Raw genomic sequence first — 24,501 nt, forward strand, 5'->3', positions numbered from 1 at the left:
AACCCAAATGTCTGTGACAGACTTTCAAGATATGCAGAACAAAAAGTCTATGTGTCTTTGAATCAAAACGATTAATTTAATATGTAGTTTTGCGAGAAGAGACGACAGAAAAAAGCATAAATCAAGTCGTGTTAACAGATATTTTAATATTTCCCTTTTGGGACATTTTGCTCTTCTAGGATTTTGGGACAGATATTCTTCCAGATAACTATCTCATCCTGACAGACATAGACAGGGGCAACAGTTACCGTCCTTATTGTTCCTGCTCTCTTTAATAGAAGCCAGGAGAAATTAAGAAGCAGCTCTCGGGCTGCATCCTAACAAGATAACTCAATTTCTCATTATTTTGTGCTTGTGATCACGCGTCTGAGAATTAAGAAACATCTGATATCCAATATGTGTCACAAGCACTTCAGTAGCAACAGAAACCCCAGTAGAAGACGTGACAGCATCAGGCTCCATTAAAATTCCATTGTTGTATTGATTTCATCTTTTCTTCCGTCCACAGTGGGATGATGTGACACTGCATCTGCTAGTCAAATAAATGTACTCATACTTTAGTTTCTCATTATGCCAAGGGCAAAAACTGGGGCTGCGTCTTTACAGCCGAGACCTAACAACATTTAATCTGTGATGACAGCTCAGCCTCGTGGGATCCCACAATAACATCTGCCAAACAATCCTCTCTTAAAAACGCATCGTCCGCCATTTTTAGCTCACGCTGCTCTCAATGAGGGGCGCGCCATTAAAATATGGCAACTACAGACGCCGTAAGGGAGGGCAGGGGAGGGGAGGGGTGGCTCATTGACACCAGAAATCCTTCTTGCTTATGTAATGGTTATTGCAATTTTGTGTGAACATGAGAACGATTCGATCAGTGGTTACACTCAAGCAATAAATAAAAGTGTTCCGACTCAAGGCCAGCATCCAAATAATGAAGGCTTATTTTTGTGTTACTTTCATTATGTAACCAACACACAACAGAAAGATGATGCAACTACAGTGCATCATCTATAATGCAACTACAGTGCATTATAACGTGTTTGGATATAAAGACAAAAAGAGTATCGCTATCGCAGACAGAAACATGAAAACTCAAGCAAACAATATAATGAAGAGTGTTTTCCTCTCCTTGGGTGTTTGGGACTGATTAGTAATATTGATGGCACATTATTGATCAGTTTTTTGCATATATATTTGAGTAGATAGAGATGACACACAAATGCACAACTTGATGTCGGACGTTAGCTTTTCTTTAGCCTTTAACTTTCTATGTCTGAAATGTCAGTTAGAATCTAATAATGCAGATTTACAGCCAAACCCCTCAATGCCACTAATTTAACAATATGATTTCTTAAAACACTCTGAACAGATAAAAGCAGACAGGCTCTCACTATTTTTCCTGTCTCTGTTGTGGTTTTGTTTATCACTGACTTTCTTGTCATGCATATTTAATGAGGTTGAGGCACTAGTGTCAATAATTTCAATGGATCCCTTGCGCACAAAGACCAAGGACCGCGGACAGCCTGAGGAAGATTCGACTGCTCTGAATTACAGATGTAACTCTGCAAAATCTGATTTGTGCTCAATAAGAAGGAGAGAGCCCTAAACAAACATGCATCACATGAGTCTGGTATAGTTAAGACTTAAGCAGCTGGAGAGCTGTAACTAGATTTATGTGTAGGTAGACAAACAGGGACAAAACACGCTCCTCTGTCTAAATGTAATAATCACGTTATGGCTGCACTTTGATTACATTAACATGCAAATGAACAACGCAGAGCTAACAATGATAGAGAGTTTGATGAGGAAAAATAAAGAACCTCCAATTCATTATTATAAAGTTAGACAGAGGAGCTGAACTGACCGTTGTTCATGGAAACAACAAGAGCTAAAGCCAAGTATTTATTATTTCAATGACATCACACAAGTTATTTTTTGTAGCAAATGATCAATCCATTTATCAAGCAGCACTTCCTTAAAAAAAACAGGACATTCCATATGGAAAAGAAGGAGAGAAACGTCCCAGATCTCAATAGAAATCAGAAAGATGGTAAATATAAATAAAACCACACAATCCTGTCAACAAATACCTAGCACACATACATGACACCATAGCTATTATTGATTAACCTGGCATCTGTCTGTTGGGGATGTTCACTTTCCAGGTCCATTCAGGATCAGGCGCCACCAACAGTTTTAGTTTGTGTTACACGAACCTGAGAATTAATGTCAGGATCTGTCTGGAAGCCAAGAACCCCATGAAGGAGTAAATAAGTCACTCCTGTCAATTTGGGTTCTTGTCAGCAGAAACTATTGGAGCCAATTCCAGGAAAACCTGAAGGACGGAGCACGAAAACAGGACAGAGCCACTAGTATTGTATCTATATTATATTAAGATAATGCTCGTGTGAAACATTAAAAATGTTTACTGATATTATAAATCATTTCCTTATCTTTAGTAAGTGATCATGGTCAGGAGTGCAACTACAGACTGACAGGATGCTGCAGGAGGTGAAGAGGTTTAAGAGTCCTTCGTTCTGTTTTGTTCTCTCTGTTCTTATGTCTCTTTTTGACAGTAATATCTCCAGACCTTCTCTCTCTGGTGATACAAATCATGACAGGCAGGCCAATTTTACAGACAAACACACAAGTTTGATTTTCTGATGTGTAACCTTTACATCCTAGTCCATCTGTAGGGAAACTCTGCTGGGCAAAGAATCAAACAACAGCTGACGCTTTGTGTTACGACCACCAGAACACAAAGCCTGCTGGGAACACACATAATGCTCATGTGCAGAAGTGTGGAAGTTTAGTGAGGAAAGAGTCCCCGTTTGACTGTAGATGAAGTTGACTCAAACTTTGATTCACAAAATCTTCTTTCCTCCAACAGTTGTTTTATCTTCAAATCCTATTCATGATTTTTACTCCAAAGAGTAGTTTAAAATATCAAAAACTCTTTGTCAGACTGGCTTCTTGGGGAGAAATAATCGCGTCTCTGGGTGAATTAGGGGATGTGAGTATTGGGAGTGAGGGAAAGTCGATAAAAGAAAATGCTCATTTGTGTACATTTCCATTCAGGGCTCCTGAGCTGAATTTAGGAACCACTTTATCGAGATAAGCAGCAGGTGGTTTTAAATCAAAGGTGTCCGCGAAATGAATTTGAGATGCAATGCAGACTTCAAAATACGCCAATTCAGTTTGTTTCATGCATTGATTTGTGGACGTTCACAGTTAAAATTTTCCACACAAACATTCCATCTTCGTCTCTTCCCTGGATCACAAACTTGGAATTTGAAGTCTTAATGCCAATATGGAAGCTAAGGAGCTAAAATTATAGCATTGCTGAAGAGGACAGCATTGACCTTAGAAGTCAAAGTCACAATGAAGAGCCGCTGATGCAAAGACATTCTCATTTACTTCTACCAATAGTTTGCAGAAGCTCCTGCATGACGAGCTGGTGGCAACACGACTTTACTCATGAGATATAACCCGTGTCTTATATTTGTGAATAAAACACAAGCTACCTGTTCTTTTGACACATATATTTAACATTTAGTCAGGGTTCGCCACTATTTTACTGTAGATCAGTGCTGATATTTGGAGTTGGTCACTGTGCAATGGTAATGTAAACGTGATATATACTTATATACTTTATTTTCAGCATAAACAGACCCCTAACTCCCACCATGAGGGCCTGAGAGTTGCAGTTCTTGTAAAAAAAATTAACAGTGGCAAAAATGAGTTGAGACAAAAAGCTCATGTTGAGATTTGAAATCACATTCAGGCAACCCTTCTCCACACATAAGAAATATTTCTCTCCTGAGAAACACAATCATGGAAAGACCAGAAGCTCATTTCCCACCCGTAGCACGTTCATAGTGGGGGGAGCTGATCCTGGGACATAATAGAGGAATAACTGAGGCTGAAAGCTGGAGCCATCAGGAGAAGGAATATGGGATTTTCTGCTGCGTTACGGCAGAAGGTTGGAATGAATGACAGCCGTGGCGGCGGGACAGAACCCGAGTCGAGATGAAACAGGAAGGAACTGCAGAGAACTTTGCAAAGAAAGAAGAAAGCTGTGTTCAAAAGCGTCGTCCTGACTCTGTGTTTGACTTCTAATACATAAAAATAAAAACCCGCCTGCAGAACCGTTTGTTTGTGAACAAGCTTACAAGCATCCAATGGTGTGAGAGCGTGTGTTTCATTTCACTGCACTACATGCTGTGCTTTTCGAACCAATATGACGTAATCAAATTACATATTCAACTCTGAACAGACAAATAGTTAATTTACAAATCATACACACACACACACACACACACACACACACACACACACACACACACACACACACACACACACACACACACACACACACACACACACAAACCCTTCGATACACCGCCTGACTAAGACCAAAAGGAAAAAAGAGAAAAGACCGTTTCTTTGTGTGTTAAGAATCAGATCTGGATCCAATTACGTGCAGCGGTGGAGCGTCATGACTCGTCCATGTCTGGGTATTTTTCTTTTCATTGGCCAATTATAGTTTTCATCAAATTAGTTCTTGAAAAAGTTCCTGTCTCTAAGAATGACGCAGCACTCAGCAGCTTCACTCCTGACCACACAGTGAAGGGTACTTGAGGGGGGAAATGAGAACCATATTGTTCCCTGAGTGTGTGTGTGTGTACATTTCAATTTCTAAAAGACCAGTGATGTATTTTAATTTAATATACTATTTTGATCCCCGAGGGGAAATTAAGAATGCACACTCTAGCTAATGATTCAAATGCATGCATACATACAGTGTATATATATTAGTGTGTACAGGCCCCTGCAGCACACACACACACATACTCAAGGGTGCCTGTAGGCATGCAAGGGAGGTAGAGTGGCAGGCAGCTCCATCTTGGTCCACCTTAAATGAGCAATTTGTAAAGGGGACGGCACCTTGCTCAAGGGTGCCTCGGCAGGGCTCCAGAGGTGAGCTGACAACTCCCACTGTCAGCTCACCTCCAGGTATTTTTTTGGGCGGGAGCGGGAATCGAACCGCCGATCTTGAAATCATAGGACGACCCGCTCTACCCCCCGCATTACCACTGAGCCACTGCCGCCCGTATTGTTTTAGAAAACACTTTTACAACATGTTACTGTTTTTGCCTTCTAATGAAACAAACACTGGATTATTCCCAAAAGAAAAGAAACACACAAACACAGATTAAACCTAAACGTACTTTCATTAACAATCCAACAAAAACCTTCATGGTCTACATTAACTACAATAAAATGAAATGTCAATCAACCGAAGGCCTTTTTCCTTTGGGAGACTCAGATTTCTAAATTGCACAACCTTTCACGGTGACTTCCTGTCCAGTATGATCTACACCAGAGCTCCATGCAGACGAGAAAGCTTTCGCTTCTCCTTGGAGAATATATATGAGCATCTCCAACGGGTGTGAAGAACAATATGTAACCAGTGTGAATCACAGTTTATCACCGTTTAGCCAATGCTGTGGACAGATCCCTGCATTACTGCAGCGTGGATGTTTGATTTACACACCTAGACATCACCCGCGTGCCACAAGCCCATAACAATGCACCTCTTGATTAAATCGGTCTATAAATCATTTCACCTGGAGATGGGAGGTGCAGCGAGCAGCAGCTCCACCATCACTATAGATCCTGAGCAGCACTTTGGTGAAGGACGCTCTGACAGCGGTAAACGAAGTGCAAACCCAACCCCACCTCTTCTAGCAGACCTCCTCAGCTCATCCAGGGATTTAACGTGATAACCTTCAAACGCCACCAGAGGCCATTCCAGCTTGGCCGTCACGAAGAGCAGTCAGCGACTCAACTCTTTACCTCGGTGCGGGTGATGACAGAATGACTCAGAACACTGTCATCGGAAGAAACGAGCTAAATAAACGAATACATAAAGTGTCATCAAGGGAAAATCATACAAAGACCCGTACCTGTGAGTTTGTGTGTTTAAAAACAGGCTAATTATATTTAGTGCATACAAGTCAACTTTACAAGTGAACCTTAATCTTTCAGGTTTGTCATTTAAATTGGGGCCTGTTTTTGGGGTTATTCTGGAATAAATGGCGTAGCAGAACATCCATGTTCACAAGCCGCATTGCAAAACATCATGATAACTAATATTTGATGTCATGTGCGTATTTTAGATAGATTATATGTAAATAATCTTGTGTTTAATGTCTGACCACTAGGATTACCTCTCCAGTTCAGGCCTGTGAAAAAACTCCTCTGTCACTGCAATAAATGGAATCACAATTCATGCATCCTGATAGTAAGTTATTATTAGAAGAGTCCTAACACAGATCACAATTTAAAAGTATTGTTTGAAGCTCTGAACCGATGCCATTGGATTAAAGGATGGATTCTCACAACGAGCAGTGAATCTCATTACAAAGATAAGCTCCACAGAGCAGATAAATGGCTGACCATTACAAGCAGACAGGAAACCTTCCAGATTTATCAGCTACAGAGATTCATGTGTGTGGAGTTCACTAACTTGGTTATATAAAGATAGATACCAAAATAGTGTGAATAAAACATGCCCAGCTCAGACACAAGCAAAACAAAGCTCAAACACGCCAGTTAGTAGTGAGTGACGTATATTAGTTACCCTCACAACCCAAACACATCACAGAGCTGGCAACAAAAAGACCACAGAAGAAGTTAGACCAGAGGAACAAGGAATCATGACTACATACAACTCCTACACACATAAACACCTCCTGGTTTCTGGGTTGTGTGTCAAACATGTCACCATTTTTGAAACCTAAAGACTGACCTGGGGACGACCTGAGAAAATGGAAACGTTGGAGTTTCTCTAGATAGAAAGATTCTGAATGTTTTTCAACCAATTTCAATAAGTTGTTTTAATATTCAAGGGATTCTATGAAGAGCAGAAACACAAATGTCTCCAGTTACTTTGTTAATAAAATGAAGCTGTTGTTGTAAAGATGTCCTAATGATGATGAAAGGAGTTTAATGTTCACAATGCTTCTGATTTTCAAATGTAGCACACAATGTAATATAACCATAAAGGTAGGACTACACAACAGATCAATAAGCAATAGTGGAAGTAGGCCATGAAATAAGAGTATATAATCAAAGATAACAAGAGCAACACAAATAGAATCATAACAACAGTAATTGATGTAGAAAAAAAGCAGATTCCCTACACAAATGTGAATTTTAAAAATACAGTATGACGATTATTCCCATCTTGTGAGGTAATCAGTTAGCTTTCGTTTCTGTAAATAACATGTACAAAGAGTTCCCTCCAGTCTACTAGAATATCACTACAATGAACACTATTGCATGGGGGGCAGATGATGACTGAACAAATCTATATGAGGCAATGATACATGAGATGAATCTGAGAACCTGAGAGAAACTGTCTCTGCAGTGAATCAGCCTTTAAAGTGTTGCTGCTGCATCAGAGGTTCATTCATCTTAATGGAACACAGACTGGGTTTAATGGACTGAATACAGTGTGGGGGACTAAGAGGGTCCACGTCTCCGTCTTTGTATGACTATTAATGAACGGTCACATTCGTGTCAGTCTCTATAGACGTCTTTGTGTGTGTGAAAGGAATTTTTTTGGACTTCTGCTGCAAGTAACTCAAATTCAGTGAAGTTCCAAAACCTTTAAAAGACTCTCAGAAGAGCAGACTGTGCAGTTATGGACTAGATCAATAAGATGACTTGAAATATGAGAAGTCATGTATTACAATACGAATTAAGCTCATTTGGATCGCTTGCAACTATGACCTTATATAGTTTCAGTCACTATCCAGGACTGAAGATCACATATGAGGGTTGGAAAGTGTCTTGAGTACTAACTTCAGAGCTTTACCTTCGGGCTCAGCTTCCTCAACGTTCTGCACTGCTAGTGATGCTACAGCAAACCACCTGTTCGTGAAACATCATTTTCTGGTAGTGTTTGGAGTTCCTCACTCTCTTCCCAGCTGCGCCACACACCCACCAGGCTTGTGTAAAGGTCACGGACCGATGAAGCCAGGAGAAGCAGTTTATCATCACAGAGCAGCAATGGACGATCCACTGTTAAAACTACAGAAGGCTAGTTTTACGTGATCAACACACATTTCAGCAGCGACTTTCTCCAGGCCTCCTCTTAAGTTGCTACTTGTCTTTTCACCAGTCGTGTTGACAGATAATAATGTGTAACGTGACAACCAAACAACCTCATTAAGCTCATACAACGCACACCTCCCTTGGTGACTGTTGAGTCCCAGAAAACCCTCGGATGCCATTTAGTTTCAAAACAGCTCACAGTGTTTTCAGCACAAATGTGATGTCTGACTGGTGACTGTTAGAACTGTCGTCTGTTTAGCATTAATCTTTTCAGATTAACACTAAGGAAGAGGAGAATGAAATAATACGTCCACCTCTATTCAAGGAGCATCTAATATTTCAATGACAAACACCACAAAGAAAAGGAAAAACAAAAAGTCGGATTCCCGGTGAGCGCTTTGTTGCGTGAGGTCTGGGAGAGTTGTTGAAGTCCAGCCTGGGAAAGAGCTGATCTAAGTCTCTGGGGGGGGGGGGGGGGGTTAGGGTTAGGGTTAGGACCACTGGCCTCCAGACAAACACAAAGAGTGGCAGAGCAGACACAGCCAGATGTGTGGGAGTGCATTATAGACACAAAACACACTGATTTATGGACACACACAAAAAAGCAGATGCAGAGTTTCACTTCAAAAATAAACACATTAAATGTAAAGGTGCTTGAAGGGGAGATAATAAGGTAAGAATATATAGTCGGGTGTCATGATACCTACTTAAATTTAATAGCATGAATATAAAAGACAGGATATTTAAGGAAACCTTTGAGTTCCGTCAATTAGGAAACGTTTTTAACCCTGTTATATTTGACATTCATCTCAACACGATTTGGTCATTTCTATAAGTGTCAATAGAAATGACCAACACTCCCGGTTTCTCCATGGATCTGATTCACATTTTTTATTTGATTCAAACTGAAGCAGCCTTATAGCTCATTAAATGTCAGGTAACAGAATAATTAGCATTCACTCGTTTACTTTAACTTTCAGTCTAGAGTTCAGCTCATACATTGGACCGGAATCTACAAACCCTGAGGAAACTGGTGATAAACATACAAACAATTTGGTACACAGTGTTCAGTCTAACAGCATTTAGTCACTTCATTCCAATGCATGTAATATAATCCTCACTGTGGCTGCACACAAAAAGAGCTGTAAACTTTTAAAGCATCATTACAGTAGTTGTACTTTAAGGTGCTTAACAAGCCATCCATAAATCCATCATTCGGTCTGAAATGATTGGATATTTATGTAAACTGGGCACAATGACGATGTCATTAATATGCTTTACTGACAATAAAAACGAACCTGCTTGTGTGGAGCTTCCTGACTGCTGACACACGAGTTATAGCTGCATAGCTTCTCCCTGATCACACACACATTTGAAACAGGAACAAAGTGCTCCTTGTGTTTCAGGACAGTCACAGTGTGTGTTTCCTCTGTTTGTCAGTACGGCAGGTAAAAGTACGCAACACGAGAACGTCCCAGATAAGACTCTTTGAAAGCCAACTGTTTAGATAAAAAAAACCCATCTCAAATGTGCACATTTCACATTATGCTAGAATTTATTCCCTCAGTAACACTACTCTAGGAATCCCCACTGGTAGCAAAACTATTGAGGGGACAAAATAGCAGCCTTTAACATGAACCACAAAGAAAACAGTCAGGAGGAGGCTGGTGAAATCTGTCTGCTTAGTGTGAAAACCCACAGGCGGTTCTCTAACCCCGGTCAAACATGAGACACTTTTCTTTGGGAATGAAACACAAGGCTGGAAAGAGAAAGAAAAATATTTTTGGATGATGTTCACTTTTTCCCATGTTAATGTGCTGGACATGGGAAAAAAGTTTAACTAACAGTTAATACGTCCAAATCAAAACAAACCTTAAATCACTTGCAGTAGCAGCTCGACATTAACACACAATCCAGCTGCAGGTCTATAAATACAAGTGTGCCAGATTGAGATTTTCTCCCCCCCCTTGTGTCTCTTTTCTCACCCACACCAACACACACATGTTCTCCTCCACATACATGATCCTGTGAGCTCACACTCTCGGTTTCACTCATTCACACCCTGACATGATTAGCCAGAGGCGGGCTAAACGAACACGAGCGTTTCTTCCCCCCTGGCGACATGCTTCCTTTACCCCAACCTCGTCAAACAGGATTAAATCCCCCTGAACAGGAACAGGGACTGAGGATTAGCTGGATGTCATACATGTAGCATCAAACGAACAACAATAATAGTAATAATATTAATAGGAAGAACATGAATAGAGGTCACATTCGAGGAAAGACAAAACCACCTCTTTAACCCACTAATCTCCATCATCTGTGTTCAGCGCCAGCTGAGCCAGGCTTGAGAAACGGAATATATAGGAGGAATACTGCATATAGGAAGCTGCGAAAGAAAGCGCCTCGAGATAAAACTGCTGCAGAAGCTCGTCCTACTTTTCACAAACGTCGGCTGTTTCTCTTAGAATGCTTGACTGGAAAAGAAATAAGGAGGAAGACACGGTTTCCAGTCACCACCAGTAAATTCAAGATGTTTCCGTGAAGACAGAGATTCTCTTCTTGTCACCATGATGGTGCCGAACAGATACACGTTTATTTCACTAATGATTAACTGTGGTTTAGTCTGCTAACTCTGTTCTCTGGAGAAATTGGTTGGATAATCGAAAAAATCTGGCTCCTGTTTGGAAAAGATTCCCCAACTGTCTTTCTGAAGCATGTGAAATTACGGTTTTTATTCCTAAACAGGACAGATTTTCATGTAAAAAAAAAAGAAATCTCTAGTTGTAAGAATCATATCTAACTGAACAGAATAGACAATCAGTGTCAAAACTGTATGTCTGTGTAGGTTCTCAGTCATCCAGGTCAAGGTTATTCAAAAGCTGTTTAAGTCAATCCACTGGACGTTAAGAAAGTTCTTGAAGACGTTTCGTCTCTCATCCAATCCAATCTTGGATGAGAGACATCTTCAAGAACTTTCTTAACATCCAGTGGATTGACTTAAACAGCTTTTGGATGTCAAAACTGTAGTAATGGATTTATTCAGCTCTGACATGGAGGCAGGATAACAGATGGATTGTCTAAAAATGAGTAACATTATGTCATCTATAACATCGTTGACCCCTGAGAGGTGTGGGCAAAGAAAGTCCTTGGAGATCAGAAAGCAAATTCACATCATCCACTTTCAACAAACGCAACGCCTCCCTGCTTTTCACTGCCAAAAGGAGCAAAACAAGCCAACAGCAGCGGAAGCATCTGGATACCAGAGAAGACAGAAGAACGGCAGCGTCATCCTACGCTGCCGAGGCTTCCAGGTGAAACCAGCGAGATCTGAAGCCGAGCAGCTGCTGGTGGGTTGAAAGTGTTGCCTACATACGCAACAGAACCTCCACCTCTCCCCTGATCAAGCGTTACATCCTCTCCGTTTCCTCCAACAAGTCCCAAACCACTGGAGCGGATGAATGGGTTCACATAGATTGGTATTATTAAAGAAGAAGAAAAAATAAAAAATAAAAAAAAATCAAGATTTCACATGCTTCCTGGTTGTGTGGGGGAGTTTCACTGTCCAGTATGAATGCAGGGTGTTTTCTTATTATATTAACGTGGTGGAGACAAGAAAACTGTGCGGCTTCATTTTTAAATTCTCAGTAAGACCAAAGGTAATCATAATAAAGCCAAGAAATCTTACGTATTACCACAAATTCACGAGTATGTTTATGAGAGCCAGCGTTCTCTACTTCTTCTTCTTTTCCTTTCAGCTTTTCCCTTCAGGGGTTGCCACAGCGAATCAGTTGCCTCCATCTAACCCTGTCGTCTGCATCCTCTTCTCTCACACCAACTACCTTCATGTTCTCTTTCACTACATCCATAAACCTCCTCTTTGGTCTTCCTCTAGGAAGACCAAAGATCCTGCCTGTACACACTTCTTCACCTCTTTTCCACACCCTCCATTGCTCCGACTGAAGAACACTTGGGCACATTGACCCCTGACTGAAGACCACTTGAGACCATTGTTCAATAATTGTTGAACTCTGGCCCAAATAATGGTAGCTGCAAAAAATGGTAAAATTGGTAGAACTAGAAAGTAGTGTGCTCACATTTACTGTTAAAGCAAACTCACAACTTCCTGTATCCCTTTCAAATTAAAAGCATTCTAGTGTTTCAATTTGGAAACTCAAGATTTTGATGTCTGACTGATTATTGTGACACTACATCAATCGTAGACATCCAGATGGACTGTACTCCCATTTATGGGCTCAGCGTGAGCGGCTGATGAGTCAACTCCGACCCCTAGTGGTAAAATGTCCACACCTGTTCGGTCCTTAGCCATTTGTCTACTGTAAAGCCTCCTTCTCTGCATGATGAGCTAAACAAAAGTAAAATTTTCAGACAGGCTGACGTTCCTGAGTAAAAACATGGTCTTATTGCACACAAACAGGAACATCTGTGGGGGGACATGTGGAGAGCAAAAACGTGCAAACAGACCCAAACCTGCTGAGACACAACACAGATGGCTGCTTTTCACCCAGCTGGCACTGAGGCATATGGAAATGGAGATCATTAGCGAGGTATTAAGTGCATGACGATGTCAGCAAAGTAAACTCATCAACAAAATACTCACACAAGTTCAAAAAGTTACATCTGGATTTTATTCAACAAAACAATTGAAATACGCACCTGTCAATCTGACATCACATCAAATAAGCGTGAGTAATGTTAAAGACGTCGTCGTGGTGATGATTACCGTCCAACTGTGGATCACGTCAGCTCTGAAGAGCACGTCTGCAGCTGGTTCTAATGTTTCTGATAAATGAAGCTTCTTTTTATACCAGAGACCAAACAGACAAAGTTAGAATAAAACTGCTAAACATATAAAATCCAAGCATTTAGCAAATAATCAGCTTCTGTCAGACCAAAAAAGGAATGTAAGTAACTCATATATATCTTTCCCAGCTTGCTCAACAGATCGAATCAATCAATCAATCAATCAATAAAAAAGATGTTAAACTAATTAATTAATGAGGAATATCTTTAACTAAACAATACAACACTCTCCTTATTAAAGGTCAAACTTAAATCATTAAAGGGAACACTAGTAAAATACATCTTTAGTCATTTTCTACACATCAACAACACAAAAAGTCCAACACACACAACATTCATACAACGTTCCACTCGGAGGATCGGCTGCTCTGGGCGTTGTCCCGCAGTGGGTGAGAATCCATGTGGGTCAAATCAATACCAGACCAGCTGGGTTACTATATTATATCGAATATGCATGGATTAACCCTTTCTCATCACAGCCTGTTAGTCACTGTGCATAGAGTTCATGCATACACTTCCTGTTTGGGAGAAACCCAGTGCTGCCACACTAATAACACAATATGCTCCCCCAGCATAGAGAGGAATGGCTGGAATAATGAGCACAGCGTGAGAGAGTAATCACGGCGTGGCTCCGTCCCACAGGGATTGTCTTAGGACCCATTTTTAGAGCCACAAAAATGCATCTTTGCAATTCAAATAGGATTTTAAAAAAATCCTGAAGAGGCTGCGACTGCAGAGAAGGGGTTTGGTGTGTCATTACATGAAGTGGCTTCACTGCATAGACTGACTAAACAACACTAACAGGGACCGATGAAAGGACCAACACATTAACGCACGTAAACACACACGAGAGGACTCACAGTGAAAGGAATCAAGCAGCAGCAGCGCTGGCAGCCATGGAGTCCTGGTTGGTGAAGCAGATAGAACCTCCTCCTGGAACCTACAGGTTGCCAGAACAAGACAGAGAAAGTTAGAGAAATAAACACAGTGGATGATGGAGAGAGAGCCTGAAACACAGAGGGAGAAACAAAAAGCCATTTGTTGGCCTGAGGTCGATTTCCCATCTTTGCTCATTTCTAGAATGAATCAGTGTTCCAGCGTGGTGAAACTGAGCAGGTAAGAGATTATTGGTACATTTAGCTCCCAGGGAAATTCATTTGAAAGAGAGACACTCTATTATGTTATAGGCCAAGACACCAGTGGGCATAACCTGATGCATCCGTATGAATTTAATCATCAATTAAACCAGAAGGCCTGCAGGGTCAGTAGAGGACAAATATTACCTACAAATCTTTTTCTTCTTATCGTGGATGAAATTGATGTTTGAATTTCATCCCTTGATATAAAATTAATCTTCATTGTTTATATAGAAAGACTATTTTTTGTTGCCTCAATAGTCAAACACAACACAGATAAAATGAAGTATCTAGTGTATCTTATCTCAGTATCTTGATCTCACATATTGGTCACCAGTGTCCTTGTTTACTAAAAAAACACAAGAAGAAGGAAAATACTTGAGGCATGAAGGCACAATTCTGCAGTTACTACATGTCATTTGTTATATTCTTATTAAAATACACAGCGGTCTACGAGCAGGAAGTGAACCCCCAGGTTGTCCTGTGAGCTGGAAATAACTTCTCTCCTAATCCAGTTGGTGGATTTAAAGCCAGCTGTGAATGGAAGACATATTTTCTGCTCATGCATTGAACTTCGGTCCATTTGTGAATTTAATCCTCCATTTGCTGCATTGGGATTCAGATAGATGGAGCTCCTTCAGCACCACACCGTCCCTCGGTGAAGCAATCCCACCTTAAAGCTCATTCTGCAAAAATTCATCCAAGGACAAAAACATCTTTCTGGGGGATGAAAATATTATTCTTGTTTGGCCTGTTTATGTGGGAATAATTATTTGTTTTAATCTGTGAAATGGAAATGTTCCTGCCAAAGGTTTTTCTACTTCTACCAAGGAGGTTGTGTTTACACCAGTGTCCATTTTTCTGTTGTTTGGCCGGATTGTCGAGAGCATTAAAAAATAAACTGCTGGCTGGTTTTTATTAAGCTTAGAGAGAGGACGGGCCATATGCCAGGAAAGAGCCATTTAAATTTCAGTTTGGAGCTGGAGCCATCAATTCTAAATTAATTTTTTAACATTGTGCACTTTGTGACAATTTTATGCAAAGCTAGAATTGATTTCCACCAAACGTTTTTGGATGTTGGGGCATGAGACAGAAAGCTGAACAGACTTTTATAGGATTTTTCCATTTTACAGTTCAATTATATACCTACTTCATCTACATAGAAGAATAAATGCCTTCTCATCTGTGTTTCCATCAATGCCTACTGAGTTTAGTTTAGTTTATTCAGTTTATTTTCTTCTTTCCAGACATGTTATGACAACATATTTTACTTTCATCAATGTTGGAACATCAGCAACAACATCCGAAAAGAAAAAAAAAGGGTTAAATAGTACATGCAGTATCGACAGAGCCACAAGAGGGAAGTGAAGAGTCAAACATTTCGACAACGACACCAATGGTGACAGTAGAGGAGGAATAAAAGCAGAAAAATCAAAGGTGAAACTTATTTGGTGTTAGACTGAAGCCTTTAAAAATCATATGTGGATGAAGACTTTTTTTAGACGTGGATGAAGACTTTTTTTAGACGTATCTGTCGTGTCAAGGAGTTGGTGGCATGGTGGGTTTGTTCGCAGCTGTAAGAGCAGCCAATGCCAGGTTTGAATACTGTTCTGACCACTGCTGGTTCTGATTGCTGGTTCTGACCCACAATGCCGTAAGGGGCTGACAATTGTAATTAACTCATTTTTAAGAGGATGAAGGAAAATATTTGTCGTTTTACTTTTGAATTGTAGCTACGCTGCCTCCAACCATTTCCATGGTTCTGATCCATTTAGTCTCTTTCATGTGTTGATTCTGTTGATTAGTTTGTCCGTACAAAAGAACACACTTAAATTTGGACCAAATGAGAACAGAACATGGACAAATATTTTCACAAATGAATATCATTGGCTGTGTGTGCAGCTACATGTTATAATGAAAGTTCAGATAAATATTTTCTAACGCAGACGATGATTTGGAACGGGTTTACGATCTGGTAATTTTACTGTTATTTACAGAATACCTTCCGGTTATACCTTCCCACCTCCAAAAGCTGCACGCCTACGCCCATTACTTCCTCAGTGATTAATAAATTACTTTAATAGAATGATTAACCCTTTAACTCTATACCAATCTGTTTCACAGTCCTCTTTACTATCATTCCACCCCTGTTTGTTTTGCACATATCAGCAGACTTGAAATTAAAGCGTGGAGTTTGCAGGTGCTGCTGAACCCTCTGAACTTTATGGACCACAATCCTTCCCTCCTACCTAGTAAACAACAGCTGCTTCCCGGCGTCCACCTGCCAAATGTAAATTCCCCTCCATGGACCCGTTGGTACTGTTGGTTTGTTCTGTTCTGCAAACCTGGGATGGCATGAGCGTGTGTTCCTGCACCATAATGACAGTTTGAGCTTGGGACCGCCATGCTCAGTGGTAAACAGGCTGTTCAACTGGCTGTTTACATGCTTCTTTTTCAAACCACGACGGAGTGGCTTCTGAATACACTCATCGCCTCTATCTTCAAGTTATGTTTAACTACAGAAAAAAAAATATATATATATAATATATGAAAACTTCTGGATGTTCAAATGATTTACAGCAGTATTTGTTTGATGAAAAAAGTAAATAGCACAATTTCCCTGAAATAGATCCCATAATAACACAGCTTAAACTTCGTTAAGTTGTACGGAGTCAAGTAAAAAACTAATCAGAAACATCTTGTTTATGGAAACACACACCTGGTTTCCTATGAGGAAATCACAAAACAGCAACAAACGTTACTACTAAAAAGAAAGTCTGGTGATGCCAGCCTGTCCTCAGATGTCATGTGGGTGTTGATCTAAAATATGGCTGCATTAAAGCTGTGACTACGGACAGAGACACTTGGGAAGCCTTCACACAACGGCAGGGCTCATGGACGACCACAGACAAATCATCACTTGAGATCTGGGGCTTAAACGAGAAGTCGACGCCGCAGAGCATGACACTACAGACACAGCAGTGTTTGTGTCGCTTTGACATGTTCATCTCAGAGCCACACAGCATTCCAGTCATTATGCCTGGTCCTGTGTCTCCAAACAAACTACTGGCTTTGAGGAAAAATACGACTACAATCATTCTCATCGGCATTTTGCTGTTTTCTTACTTTGAGAAACAAATCCATGTGTCTAAATTGAGTTTATTACAACAGTGTCACTTTTTTATATTGATTTCGGCACATTAATCTGCTCTTGGCTTTTACATGCTTCTATTATTATATCAGCCATTGAAAAACAGAAACCTGCCACTTAAACCATGGATGATGGTATAGCTTGCAGGAAAACATTTAAATACTTGGAGAAAACATTGCTAAGATGAGCCCAACTCCACCCACATCATTCAATCAAACACCTCCTGTGTTTTGAACACGCCTACGACTTGCAAAATTACTGTTTCAGGCGTTTTGGCATAAGTCGAGTCATGTGAAACACACAACAACAACCCTCCAGATAAGTTTTAACAAGATATTCCTTTGGCTTAAGCTTGCTGCAACCTGCTAACCAACTAAACTATGTCGAGCTGAATCACAAATTGTCTACTTCATGAGATAAAATGAGGAAAGACCTGACACATAACTGGGACTCGAGGGTGAAACGACAAGCAAAACTTAAAATTATGACACACTCTGAGGTCTTAAAGCACAAGCTAACACACACAGATGTGTGTGCATTGTGTTTCAGAGCTGATTGGAACAAAATGGAGGCGGGAGGGGTGGGATTAACCAATAAAAACACAGCAGAAATAGTCACAGATAAGCCACAAATCAAGCTGCATTAAGTTGACTGTACTCCATGTACTGCTGAGAGAACACTCTCTTCCTCCTGATTCAAGCAAAGTGAAGAGAAGAGCCTCACAAAATAAATCATCTCTGTCGCCGAGTGCAATTCTTACTTCAGATGGTTAGAAATAATCTTATTATGGATGGAATGCTGTTTAAGATGGTGAAGGATTGTGTGGAGAATGCAGACATCCAGGCTACAAACTGTTCCTAACAAGCAGATAAAGCTTTTTAAAGCACAGCAAGTTAATCTGACATAAAGCACAGAGGTTGCATCCTCTCACAGATGAAGAAGAGGCAGTGTGTGACTGAGTATTTCTGATGCCCCCCCTGTTCTTGGACCAAAACCCTGAACTGTGACTAAGGAGGTGCAGCTCCTCCAGAGTAAAAAGAGTTCTTATTAAAATGTGAGCCTGCTTGTGCAAAGCTGCACATCCTGCTTAATTAGAGGGTGTCCCGTAAGCGGCGTGAGTCTCTTCTGCAAACACTGGAGACAGGAGATGATAATAATGATGTATCGTCTGCCTTGTGACTCCCTCCCCTCCCCTCCACTCCACTTCTTCCTGACAACACTTCATCCCTTCGTACATTCCTCTAAATCTTCAGTGATCATCCCATCTGTCTGTGTCCGAGCCGGTCAGAACGTTATGCCTGCTTCAGCCACGCTCAGCAGACAGCAACAGTTGTTGAAGCTTGAAGAGCAGCGAAGAAGAAGAGGGAGGTGAAGAGCAAACAACCTGGCGGGTTACTTACGAAGCGGCGTGCGTCCGATCGTTGGTTAGCGAGGCGGATGGAGAAGAGAGCCACATGACAAACGTAGTCGATATGGAGTTTGGTGCATGAATGAGAGGGACGGGGAGGGAGGGAGGAAGAACTCCAGCACTATCTGAGGAGAGAGGGAGGGAACAACTATGAGTGGTGCTGAGGGAGCCAAAACATTACAGATAGAGGGATGGGGGAAGGAGGACGGGTGAGGGATGAGTAGCAAGAGATAGTCACTACAACGATCACCCCAGCCAGGCCCGATTAGGAGTTCTCACAGTGAACACAGTGAGGATGAATGAGGTTGAGCATGGAGGTTTACTCCATCAGGACTGAATTCCCAGAGAGACTGATCCGTTTCTTGATGCCACATCCTGCAGAACGGGATCCATAGATATGGATCACAGTAAAGAACTCTGCTTATTGCCAATGTGATGGCGTAAAGGCACTGAATATGAACCAGGATAGAAAATCACCATGAGAAAGAAACCAGAAAAATATGGGTTTTTGTATTTCTGACTGACCAAACATGAGAAGACAGAACTTTTTGAACCGATATATCTCTCATTACACAGAATACACAAACATCCTTTATAAAGAATGATGAAGCATGCCACCGAAACATAATCAGATCAGCACTTCAACTAAGCTGTGCTGTGGTTCTCAATCAATTACATGCACAGCCTTAGTATCAGAAAAACAGGCTTAAACCTGACAAAAATAAGTAATGCATGAAAACTACAAGGAGATAAAGAAGGTCATTTTCATCATGGCTGCTAATAACGCAGTGCAACACGGTTGAAACCCACAGGTCGAAGACACATCGATCTGGGGAAGAATGTTGTTTCAGGCAGCGGCACATTGCAGGCATGTTGCATAATTACTCGGCTTTGGGTTAATGAGTGTGATTATGTAACCACGTCAGTTGTCTTTTCCTACACCCTTAAAAATTCACATTCTTCCTTCAGTGTCACATCTTCCTCCGTGGACCAGATGCGTCTTAAAAAAGATGCGATGTAGGATTAGAGTTTAGGCCCCAGCTGAATGTTTCACACAATTAAAAATGTTTACATTTACAGTATGAAAGTCCTGCACTGTAGTTTTTACACTGAAACTCTGATAATGGATGGAACAGATGCTTTAGAGGGTAAAAAACTTCACTTGCCACAACAATAACGGCACAGGTGAAAGAGAGCTCATTAAGAATGGCTTGGTTCCATTTCGGTCTCAGCGAGCCAAGCCAGTCAAACAGTGAGCAATCAGGACTTCGACACAACCTCGCCTAAAAGGAATGCAGTCCTTTTAAATGCTGCAACATTACACCTGTGCTTTTCCTGCTATAACATGCCAAAATATGCCACGGAGAAATTTAATTAATAGTCAAATTGCTCGGGTGAGGATAGTCTCCTTCCCCCACATGGAGATCAGAGACTCAGAATGTCATCAGCGCTTTATCCAGAGGGAAAATTTAGTTCATGTCCTGGTGAGGTTATATCCTTAAGTGCATTAGGCCTCATCTGCTGTGACCATGTCTTCAAAGTTAATGACCCATTTACTGAATGCCTGTCATAAAGATGTGCTTTTCTTAGAAACTTCATTTCTAGGTCAAGAAAAGTGATCATCAACAGTCTGGAAAATGCACAAATTATGTGCCAGGCTGAACAAGCCCAAAGCTGCAGCTTCTTAATAATTCAGGACAGCGCTTCTGAAATGTGTCACTATTTTCAAAGGATGCAGGTGAGACCTTTGGACCTTCAGATAAAAAAAACAAACACAAACATCTGACACTCATTGGCTTCCAAGTCAAACCTCTTAAAGAGGATTCACTGTCTTCAGGATAGTCGCTAACATCTGGACACCTCATGAGTCCTGAATGAGCTCAAGCAAAATAAAACTCACCAGAGTTTCCACATCTCAGCCTAAATCTGTCGCTCTAGCTGGACATTCGTTAGAGTTAATGGAGGCAATGAGTGACTGTTAAAACTAAAGCAAAACTAATCTGTGGCATTCCTGTTGAAGGCTTTATGGCTTTTCTGCAGTATTTCCAGTGACGACCAGCTCGTTCTCATCTTAGCTGTGCTAAATTACCTTAAAGAGGTCATTTCATATTGACCAAGACTCTACGATGGATGCAGATGCCAGTAGAGATGGCAGATGATTTGATGAAGTCTATGTGACCCCATCATCTGTGCTGACATTTGGACAGTATGACGGCCAGGGGCCAGGGGCAACATTCAGAATACGGCAGGACACTGTGGAGTGGAATTAGTCCACACGGATCCACAAGGGCATTGGCAGCACGGTGGAAAAGGCTGCTTATTGAAAGGCAAGACATTTTTATGGAGGGTTAAAATGGGTATAAAAACTATCACAGACAAAATATAAACTGACTTGTAAGGAAGAACATGTCGTAAAGTTTATGTGATAACTATGTCATAAATATTCTATAAAGAAACAAGGACATTTTGAGTGATGCACAGTAAAAGGCAGAAGACAAGCATAATTCTGCTGTGACAACTTGCTTCAATGGAGGATTTCTGTATGGAGGGAGAGGAAGGAGAAGGATAAAGGATGAATAAATGTGAAGTAAGGGGGCTGGGAGTCAGGCCGGAGGGCTGCCAGTAATCATCCATGTGAATGTCCCCACAAAAACAGAGCTGACACAAGCTGGAGTTTCTTGGGAAAGGGATTAAAATAACACTGAACGTCTTTGTGGTCCCTGATGTCCCATCAACGGATCAGATTAAAAATGGCTCCCAGGACATATTACTCATCTGATGGGACGGCTCCACATGACCGTAGGAAGACACTGTGTTTATTGTGGATGCTTCTCGATGTATGAACTGTGGATAACACCATAGATGACAAACTGAAGACGTGGGATAATAGAGACCTTTACGTCCCGTGAGTCAACCTTTGTGACGAGACTTCATGAAGTCTGTCTGCGGTTCATCACCAGCATGTCGCGTCAACCTACCATTACGGTTTACAGCCTCTCATCTGTACATATGAATGTACTGTTTGTGTATCGTGTGTTTTCAAACACAAAGAGCTGCAGATCATCATCACCACCCTCATCAATGACAGTACACACCAACGTCTTTATCCTCTGTTTACTGGAGAAACAACCCCTCACTGACTTTGGACTTTCCCAACTTAGATTGACTTGATTACACTGATCTGACTTCACATTTTGTCTCCATGGTGATAAACTGCATAATTCCTGCTTCTTATTAAAAATAAAAGGAAAATATCATACTACTCACTAAAGAGGGATTATGTTGAGTTCTTTGTGTTTATGATAGCGATACAAGGGTTCACTTTTAAACATAACGCCAACCCTGCTGCAAATGTCAAAAACAACCAACAGCATTTTTGAGAATAAAAACCAATGGCGGTTATTCTGGATTGAAGTGTGTTTCAGAAACTGCCCAGAGGCCGTTCTTGGCTGGTCTTTTTTGGACTGGAGATGCATCACGATGCACAAAACCGATTGAGATCAGAGCCAAACAAAAGTCCACAAGGATCCAGCTGATTTTGGTATATCAAACCAAAACAGAAAAGGTAGAAACTGTTAAACTAGGCCAGAGTTAAACTGACTTCCAATCCATGGCAGGAGCAAAGAAATACTCTCTGGCAGAACTAAAAATCACACTTCAAAGTTTGAAAGTTTCAAACTTCCCTCGTAATAGAAGAAAGTGTTTGAGGGATTCATCTATGTATCTGAGCTCAGGTGATAATACACAAATTGCAGAAACAAATAATGAGGAGTTTTCCACTACATGACACTCTGCTAAATTGACCATGCAGCGGTTCTTAGGTTTGCATGCTGTCGTAGTGTAGAAAAACACCTTTTTGTACGTCTTTGTGACTGATAGCGAAGCTCTTTTCTACACTTCACACACTTTTCCAAACAATTCTTCCATTGAATAACTAGATTCCTGCCTCTCAGCGGAAACATGAAGTCTTTTTAGCGTACTGATCACGACCACAGCAGCCAACAAGAGGCCAGTATGAGCTCCCGTATCTATGGTAAAATGTAAGAATGTCATAGTGATCTATCTTCTATCCCTACGGAGGGAGAAGGATGAAGAAACACTTGAGCTCCTTGGCTCTCTTTCTCCTCCACTGCCAACGTTTTTCCTTTCTGGCCACGCCAGCAAACCAGTGGGGATTTTGATTTCATTTCTGGACGGAGCCCATTCAGAGAAAAGCGAGATAAGGCGTCCGTCCAGGGAAGGAAGAGAGGACGTTTTCCAACAGCAGAGGATGGCAAGGATGAGATAAAGCACTCAGAATCCATCAAGTCATCATCAGGAATACCAAAAAATAAATGGCATGGAGGAAAGCAGTGAAAAGCACGCTTGTTTTTATGAGGATAGTTGTCCTTTGGCAACAATATGAAGCCCTTAGTAAATGTGTGGCAAGGACAACGGGTTGTTGAAACTCCCAAACTGCAGAATGTTCTTCCACCCCCTCCCTCCTACTGTCACTATCAGTGAATACCGTTCTGCTGGGGTTTTTTTTTTTTTTTCAATCTGCCCTCCTTCTCGAGCTGCATGGCAAATAATTATTAACAGGATCAAAGCATATGAAGAGGCTTCTGCATTGGCGAGGTGGAGCTCCGGGAGCTGGGTGACTGAAAGCGATAATAGCAAAGAGCTGAATTGTCATTCATTTCATTCTTGGTACGAAGCGCTGGAGTATCTTAACTCTGCAATTAATTCTGGCAGAACTGAAAAATTCTCAAATTATTCTCCAATTTTTGAGATGAGAATTACTCAGCCACGTTGGATTCATAGAACAATCAAACAGAGAACCCAAAGCGTCACTGAAAAAGAGAGTAAATTAAATAATGAATTGAAATATAATAATTTGGAAAAATGGAAACAGCAGCAGCGTTTCTTGTGGAAATGTGAAAATTATTGTGTGTAACCATATCATTGCATGCTTCTTTATCTGATTCTCCACAGCGCTGGGAAGCAGTAATCAGTACTTTACTATCAACTCCTCCCATTGACTTGATTTCAATCATTTCCTATGGTTTCATTGGGAGCCATTAAATCGACACCAGAATACTAACCTGACCTAACTCTTGGTCAAGCATTAAATATATATAAATATCATCTAAACAGGCAGATCAATGGTGTTGGAATGGAACGTTGGTGCCCCCTCCTGTGATCAATACTCCATCTGACAGTTGTTCTGTTTCTTATTAGGATCAATACAGTCCTGATATTCTGCCAGAGTTGAGTAAAGGTTGAATAATGGTTTCAGTTTCTCCTGCTGCTCTCAGGTCTTTGAACAGCTTTCTATATGAGAAACTGCTGTTGATTTACTTCTTACAAATGAAATAACTTTCTTTTATTATAAAGAGCTAAGCACCAAATAAAGGTTGTGTTGGGAATCACTAGAAAACTCCAGGAACAGATTCAGGGACTGTAAAGGCTCAAACACAAAGAGTACCTGAGCCTCTAATCAGTATCATTATCACTTTAATTCTATTGATATCCTGATTTTTGAACACTATCCAATGATATTTTCACATCTACTCTAGGGATGCATTGAATAATCTCCAACAGACCCAGGATCAGTCGGTTCGTCCTCCACTAGAGGATGATTTTAGTCCAATCTGCTCAGGCATGTTCTTTAAAACACTTTAGAAATGTGATGGATACCGGTGTGCTTTTCCCCTAAGTGGTGAGCACGGACCTTCGTGTCTTTAAGGTTCCTATGGCCTCGCAATTAAGGTAAGAGGTTGTTGACATTCTAAGCCACTGTGTAGTGCAGTCATAGTGAACATTAGAGTGACAAACTGATAAGGTGCATTTCACCCAGAGGAGGAGTCCTTCTT

At 40.9% G+C, this 24,501-nt stretch overlaps 1 protein-coding gene across 5 annotated transcripts in view; it reads right to left on the reverse strand.

Moving 5' to 3' along the window:
• The window catches only part of peak1 (pseudopodium-enriched atypical kinase 1), a 76,218-nt gene that overhangs the window by 23,420 nt on the left and 28,297 nt on the right, over positions 1–24,501 (reverse strand). For 3 of the 5 annotated variants that reach the window (XM_068312629.1, XM_068312624.1, XM_068312626.1), the window contains 2 exons: positions 18,639–18,771; positions 13,812–13,891 (listed from right to left, as the gene is read on the reverse strand). The gene's annotated coding sequence lies outside the window, so the exon portion shown is untranslated. The remainder of the gene's footprint in view (positions 1–13,811; positions 13,892–18,638; positions 18,772–24,501) is intronic. The other 2 variants (XM_068312627.1, XM_068312628.1) reach the window with 2 other exon arrangements.

Source organism: Antennarius striatus, chromosome 4 (genome assembly GCF_040054535.1).
Source record: "Antennarius striatus isolate MH-2024 chromosome 4, ASM4005453v1, whole genome shotgun sequence".
NCBI classification, from domain to species: domain Eukaryota; kingdom Metazoa; phylum Chordata; class Actinopteri; order Lophiiformes; family Antennariidae; genus Antennarius; species Antennarius striatus.